Consider the following 7,534-nt stretch of genomic DNA (forward strand, 5'->3'; position numbering starts at 1 on the left):
TAAGACGTGTGTTCATTCCCTTACTTGAAAAATCGCAGTTTTGATCAACGGAAGGACGTTTCAGGCACAAGGTGGTGTTTGAGGTAGGGTGATGTCCTGCTTTTTGGCAAATGGAAGGAGAGGTTTCTTTCCCATATGCTTTTGTCCTGAGAGACCCACTCTATGCCAGGTCTAATGGGGGTCCCATGACCCTTTGAGTAGCAGGATGACAAGTGATTTTAACTTTTTATTTCATACTTTTCTGCATTTTCTAGTTATTATTTCTATTTAGCAGGTATTATTTTTATAGTCAACAGTTGTTAAAAACATCATTGAATAGCGCTATCTGTCCTTAGTATCAACTGAAAATGTAGCTTATACGTGTATGTTTATGTGGATGTATGTTTAGTGACTTAGTTTACCTCTTTATTCTTCAAAGCTTAAACCTCTATGCTTAACGTCTCTGACTTGGCTTGTTTATGTGGCATCCATATGCACTTGGTCATCTAACCTCACCTCATTTCCCCCTCTTTCCTTTGTCATATCTTTGTCTTTGAAGTACAGCTCTTCCTCTCAATTTGCCCAGCATTGTTCTAGATTGGATTGATGAATCCCTGGATTGTTGCATGGGTTTCTAATCAGCCTGCCCTCATCGAAAGAAAGAAGGTGTCCTACCCTTTGCGACCCCGTGGACAGGCTCCTCTGTCCATGGGATTTTCCAGGCAAGAATACTGGAGTGGGTTGCCATTCCTTTCTCCAGGGGATCTTCCCAACCCAGGAATTGAACCCTAGTCTCCTGCATTGTAGGCAGATTCTTTACCATCTGAGCCACCCGTGAAATCGAGCCAATTCAGTTGACTAGAATCATCTTCTTCAAACACCACATTCATGTTACACCTCCTGAGAGTCCCTTGGTCACATCTAAGTCCCCTCCTGCCATTCAAAGCACTTACTCAGCAGGCTTCTCTCCTGCTAATACCCATCATGGCTTCTTCACAACCCTGTGATTGTTCACCTGTACATCCCTTGCCCCAGCCTGGTGTTTGGTCTTCAACTTGTTCTTACTAAATATTTGTTAATTACTAATGATAAATGGAAACAGTGACAGGCTGTATTCTCTTGGGCTCCAAAATTACTGCAGACATTGACTGCAGCCATGAAATTAAAAAACACTCGCTACCTGGAAGAAAAGCTATGACAAACCTAGACAGCATATTAAAAAGAAAAGACTTCACTTTGCTGACAAAGATCTACCTAGCTAAAGCTATGATTTTTTCCAGTAGTCATGTATGGATGTGAGAGTTGGACCATAAAGAAGGCTGAGTGCTGAAGAATTGATGCTTTTGAATTGTGGTCCTAGAGAAGACTTGAGAGTCCCTTGGACAGCAAGGAGATCAAACCAATCAATCCTAAAGGAAATCACTCCTGAATATTCATTGGAAGGACTGATGCTGAAGCTCCAATACTTTGGCCACCTGATGCGAAGAGCTGACTCATTTGAAAAGACCCTGATCCTGGGAAAGATTGAGGGTGGGAAGAGAAAGGGGCAACAGAGGATGAGATGGTTGGATGGCATCACAGACTCAATAGACATGAGCTTGAACAAACTCTGGGAGATGGTGAAGGACAGGGAAGCCTGGCGTTCTGTAGTCTATGGAGTCCCCAAAGTCAGACCCTTGTGAGAAACTGAACAACAACAAATTATTGAGAATATATACTGTATTCAATTCTTTATTTTATATTATTTAATGATCTCACTTAATTCTCACATACCTCAATTTCCACTTTTGTTTTAAAGTGCCTACTGCTGTCTCGGAAGCATGTCAGATCCTCAAAAATATTTGTTGGGTGAATGAAGAGAAAATTGAGCTGGGAAAAGTTAAACGATTTACCTGATGCCTGATGGTTAGTAAATTACAGAGCCAGGATTCAAATTCAGTTTGGTATAATACACATCACTACATGGTGGATGGGTAATCTCTTTCAATATTTTGTTGTACTCCCTCCAACATTCCCCACAGTACAATGTTGAACTTTCACCGGTATTCACTAAGAGGATGATTAATTCTAAACGTGAGCTTAGAATAATTGTGAAGTTCACTTTCAAAACAGGTAACCTGAAAATTTCAGAGATGAGCATTTAGGATGGAGTCTGGTTATAGCCATGTTTGGAGCATTTTAGGGTTATAGTTATGTTAGGAGCATTTTAGGGGAAACTATCAATGACAAACTATGCTTACTGGTCCTCATTCCTACCACTTCTAGCCTTAACTACTGCCTCAGAATACATAGAGAGGAAATCAAGTCCCTGCAGATTTTTCTCTGAACCTTGCTGCTTTTAATAAAGCAAAGTAAGCAGCCAAAGCTGCAGAAAGAGACAGTTACTCTCCAGAAACAAGATATACAAGAGTCTAAGCCAGAATCAGGCAGAGCCTGTTTCATAAGCTGAAAGCCACTTATCCTCTTCAATCACAGTAAGAACAAAGGACAGCTTTTCTGGGGTGTAGTGTTCCTAGAGTTTGTGATGTGGGCAACAGCAGTAAAATCAATTCACACTTTTCAAACATCAATCAACTGAACCTCACTCTGATTTAGATAAACTTTGTTCTGATGAGACATAAAGACTTTGACCTTTCCCACTCTGTGACAATTTATGCTCTACTTCTTAGAGCCCTAGAGGCTAGGGCAAGCTCAGTCTTTGGTGTCTATACTCCTAGGTTAGGGAAGACTCTACAGGTTGTTGTGGAAGAAATGACGTAGCTAATCCACTCTCAATTTGCCTTAGAACTGGTACAGCCTGGGGGTTCTCAAAAGCTGTTGCTTTGCCTGTCTGGCAGTTCTCAAATGGAACTTATGATAGATTGGGGACAGTTCCTAAAGTCTTACTGACTTTGCTCCAAATTCAAGTTAGGATGGTTTGACCAGATTATATTCTCACTGACTAGTATTTTAGCCTTTTGCTCTCAGTCATCCTTTGTGTTTGTTTTGTTTTACTGCTCCCTTCTTTCCCTGGCTATTCGATGCTTGCTAAACTAATTCCTTTTAATCAACTGCTCTCTGGCTTTATATCCAAGATTCTTTGCAAGGAAAATGGTGACTTCAGATTTGGACCTTGCTGGGGCTAGAGCACTGCCAACTCAACTGGCAGGCTCCTCTTCAGCTTGGGTTCCCATCAAGGTAGCAATCCCATATTCTGGACTGGCTAGCTTCTCTGCAAGGTGCCAAGTTTGTTAAACTCACTCCACTGCTTTGGAGAGCAAGAGATAATCCAGAGGCAATTGTAGCATCTGCAAAGTTTGGAGAGAGACTGGAACTGTTAAGTGAGGATATCTGTTGTTCCTAAGGGGTTATAGAGGTCAAGTGTTCCACTATCTGGACTTCTCTGACCTACTATCTTTTATGGATTTTGCAGATAAAACAAAGGTTTTCAAACTGCAGACAATTTGCCGGGTGTTGCCCCTATGGACAACCTCGTTGGGGCAGGGGACTCTTGTGATCCAAATCCAAGTGACTCTCAAGACCCAGACACAAAACAGACAACACATAAACCCCCAAACTCCTGGCGGAATGAAAGGAATCTGTTCAGTGGGAGAGAAGAACCAAGAATAGACACTAGGTGCAGTCAGGAATAACCAGACAATAGCAATCATCAGCAGTTAGCACCAGTGCTGATAAATCTGCATTTTTATGCTTTATAAATAACAATTCCACAGGATCTTCATTGAGTCCTTTGAAAAATTTCAGTGGCAACCATGTCCCAAACAGGCCAAACCGAGGTCTGTGTGATCCCTACATAAGAGGAAATTTTCTTTGTGAAGGGAAACCATTTCTGAAACACATGACTGAAAGATACAGTTCATGAGTTGGGGCAGTCCAACTACCCATGCTAAACCTGGGGTCACTCTTGACTAGAGGAAACGTCATTCTCTAAGAACTACTAAGTTGCTTCCTGGGGAGTAGGTTTACACAGCTCAGTGTCAAGCAATTTGGTTAAGTCCAGAAAATGGGCCGGAAATGCCAGGGCTGGGCTAACATGGGTGCCCTGAGCTAAAGCATGACCTTAAATGGGTCTATTATTTACTTTCTTAAATACATATCATGTGGCAAAATCTTGCCTTATACAAACCAGCTGAAGTGTGTGACGTAACCGTGTTAACACATTTTTATAGTCCTGGAAGAATGCAACAGGATTGGGTCTATCAGTAATCATGTAAAGAAGCCAAGTATACATTCCAGATGTTCATTATGTCCTAATCATTCGCTAGGAGCAAAGTAGAGGCTTTCTCCTTGCTCAGGAAGTCTGATTTTAGTAATTGAGACAGAGACACACTGGAAATCTGATACATTTGGAATTATAAGGCTAAATCCCAAGTTCCAGTTGGGTAGATGGATGTGTGCAAAACAAAACAAACATGTAAAAAAGAGTGGGAAGAAAGAGAAAAAGAGAAAGCCAAGGCAATTCTATAGGACCTTTCCATCTGAGGTCTGTCTTTTCTCGTTTAGCCTCACAGGACTATGCTCATTTCTACTGTCAAACAGCCTTCGCTGGAAAGGTCCAGGGGTATGGAAAGTGAATGCAGATGTAGATCAGCTTGAATGGATCACTGAGTAACTGACCTTTGTAGAATCAGACTGTTCAATGTCCTGCATGGTCTGAAAAAGATGCTTTTATTTGTTGAGTTGCTTACATTTCAAAATCTCCTCCAGAAGGAATTAGTTCTAAGCAACCTCTACTGAGTCCTCTTAAAAAGTGTTCAGACTTTTAGACCAGAGATATCCGCCTCACAGTGTGCTTTCTCCTGGAGGGTAGTGTATTGAATCACGCCAACTTTTTGGTTGAAGTTATTATGGAGTCACTACAATTCCCAAGCCCTTAACAGTCCAGCTTGAACTGATCTTTGTGAGCAAATGTACCTCATCACATAAATTCGTCTGCCCCTCTGGCCAAATTGGGACCTACTTACTACACATGCTTTGCCCCATTTGACCTTTTAGATCCTGATGAAGCATCTTCACCCTCACCTCAATGCCAGCTCTTTAAGTTGAAAATTTCAGCACATTCATCTTTCTCAATCTTTCTGCCATCTCTTCACACCTCCACTCCTGCACCAGCTAGAGGTAATGATTCATCCCATCAACTTCCATATCTTTTTGTCCCATATCTTTTTTTCTCTTATATGCTCTTATGTCATATGAAGACTTTTATTCATATATTTACTCCTTCATTCATGAAATAGTTACTGAGCATAATATGCAATGGGCTAAGAACTGGAAATACAACCTGTGTTTTTCTACATATATTCTTCTACCCAGCACCTGGATTAATTGATGTGACCTTGACTCACTTTGAAAAAAAGGCCTCTTAGAAAGACAAAGAGTTGAGTGTATTGTGGGCACTAATTGTGGGCCTTAACTAAACAATATGAGCCCAAAATAATTTTTTTAATACAGTGTGACTTGAGAGATGGTAGTTAATTTAATGTTGAAATAAGACTAGAAATATAAGAATCGAGAGGCTGTTCTTTAAAAAAAATGAGCATGCAAAAATTACCTGTTACAGCAATCATGGTTTAAAGCAGCAATAATAAAAACTAACATCTCAAGTTGCTTCAAATCTCTTAGCTGGCAGAATAAGCTTAGTGTTATAAGCTGAATCAAATGTTCTCCTCATTTGAAACTGTAGTTTCTATAAATTGAAAGCACAGAGGTAGGAAACAAATATCCAAATGTTCTTGAAAAATGAGCAAGCAAATGGATTAAGAATAAACCTTGGTTAACTCATCTAAATGCTACAGATAAAGATTTTACTATATTTGCCTTGAGCCAGATAAGGTTTCATCATGCCTGCCTGGCAATATTATAATAAACACAAGTAAGTCTTTCAAAGCGACCTCTGTGGTCTGAAGTCCATGTGGAGCAGATGACTCTCCAGTGTGGATATTGTATCCCAGTTGATGCCCTCCTAGTTAATGACCACCCCAAGTCAAAATCTCTTAAGTTATAAAGGTCAAGGAGCTCAAAATCAAGCATCCTAAAACACATTCCCTTTCTGTATTGGCATCAGATTGTAAGCTTTACCATACCATGTCAGTTTCTGATTCTATATAGGTAGCAGATGTGGTTCTAATTGAATGTGGTGAGTATTCATGAAACCTCTTCTATGTGCCAGCTCTCTTGGGAGTCACTATAAAGACACAAATACATGACATGGTCAATGACTTTGAGGAGCTTGCTATCTTAATTTAGAGACAGTAAACACACACACACACAAATCAAAGATGATATAGCCATGAAGTGTTAAACACATGATCAATTTCTAAATTATGTGATTATTGTTACATGTGTATTACTGTGGTGGGCAGAGAGTGGAAAATGGACCCTTGACCTTCCCTGGTGAGTTTACTCCATTTCTCTTGTCTGTTCACTTACCTCCTTTTGTAGATAACTGTTTCAGATCTTCTCTCCTTGCCCCAATTCTCTACAACCTCCTCACTCTTAGTTGAAGATCTTACTTCATGTTTCATCAAAGACATAGGAGCAATGGTAAGAGACTTTCGGCAAGCTCATCCCATAACACCCACTCTTTTTCTTTTTCTTTTTTGGTCATATACTCTTTTCTTTCTTGTTAGTAGACATAAAATTCCATGCTTTTAGTTGAGGCCATCCACCGCTTGCATCCCCTCTTGGCTATGCAAGGACCTCACTCTAGAAATCCCTGCCCCCTCCTGTATTTCTGCTCTCTCTCTCTCCTGTATCCTTCTCATCAGCACATAAATATTCTGGCCCTTCTCCCATCTTGATTCTACTTCCCCATCTAGTTGCCACCTCATTTCTCTCCTTCTTTTTACCACAAGCATTATTTTGTTGAAATTTTTCCCACTTAATTTTTAAAAATTATTGTCATGGAGAGCAGGGGAAATCACAGTTTATTAGCACTCAAGATTCCTAAAGGTCTGGTTCCAACTGGATAGAAATAAAACGTTTAGGGAAAAATAAGACAGCTCTTAAAATTAGGTACAGTAAAAGGAAAATTGAGATAAAATCAATGATTTGTGTGCCACACTGAGACAGCACAGCCAATAGTCTAGCAAATAGATTAGTGTCCCTAAGCTTCAATTTCTTCATTCAGCTCAGATTTCTTGGAGTGGGTGAACATTGAGAACACAAATTATTGGTGAATTAGGTACTGTGCTTATAAAATTGATTTATAACAATAATTTTAGTCTATTGGTAGGGGATAATTTATGCTATTCAACTGAATCAAAATTATGGTAGAGGTAGGTAGATAGCTATTCAAGAAAACTCATGGAAAGTCAGAAGCTGCGGTAGACAAAGGTTAACTGGTAAACTGTCAAGACAATTTCTAAAACAGTTGATCTGTCAACATCTAAATGAACATGAACTATTTGATAAATATATATCTATCATCAGCCTCAAAGACAAAGGCAATCAATGTCATCTTTTCATCTTACTACTGAGTACTTGGAACTTTGAAGGGCCAGTGACAGAAAACCATGACCATCTTCTTCCTTCAAGATCAAACCTTGTTAATTGA

Source organism: Giraffa tippelskirchi, chromosome 4, assembly GCF_054371585.1.
Source record: "Giraffa tippelskirchi isolate mGirTip1 chromosome 4, T2T-mGirTip1v1.2.pri, whole genome shotgun sequence".
Lineage (NCBI taxonomy): Eukaryota > Metazoa > Chordata > Mammalia > Artiodactyla > Giraffidae > Giraffa > Giraffa tippelskirchi.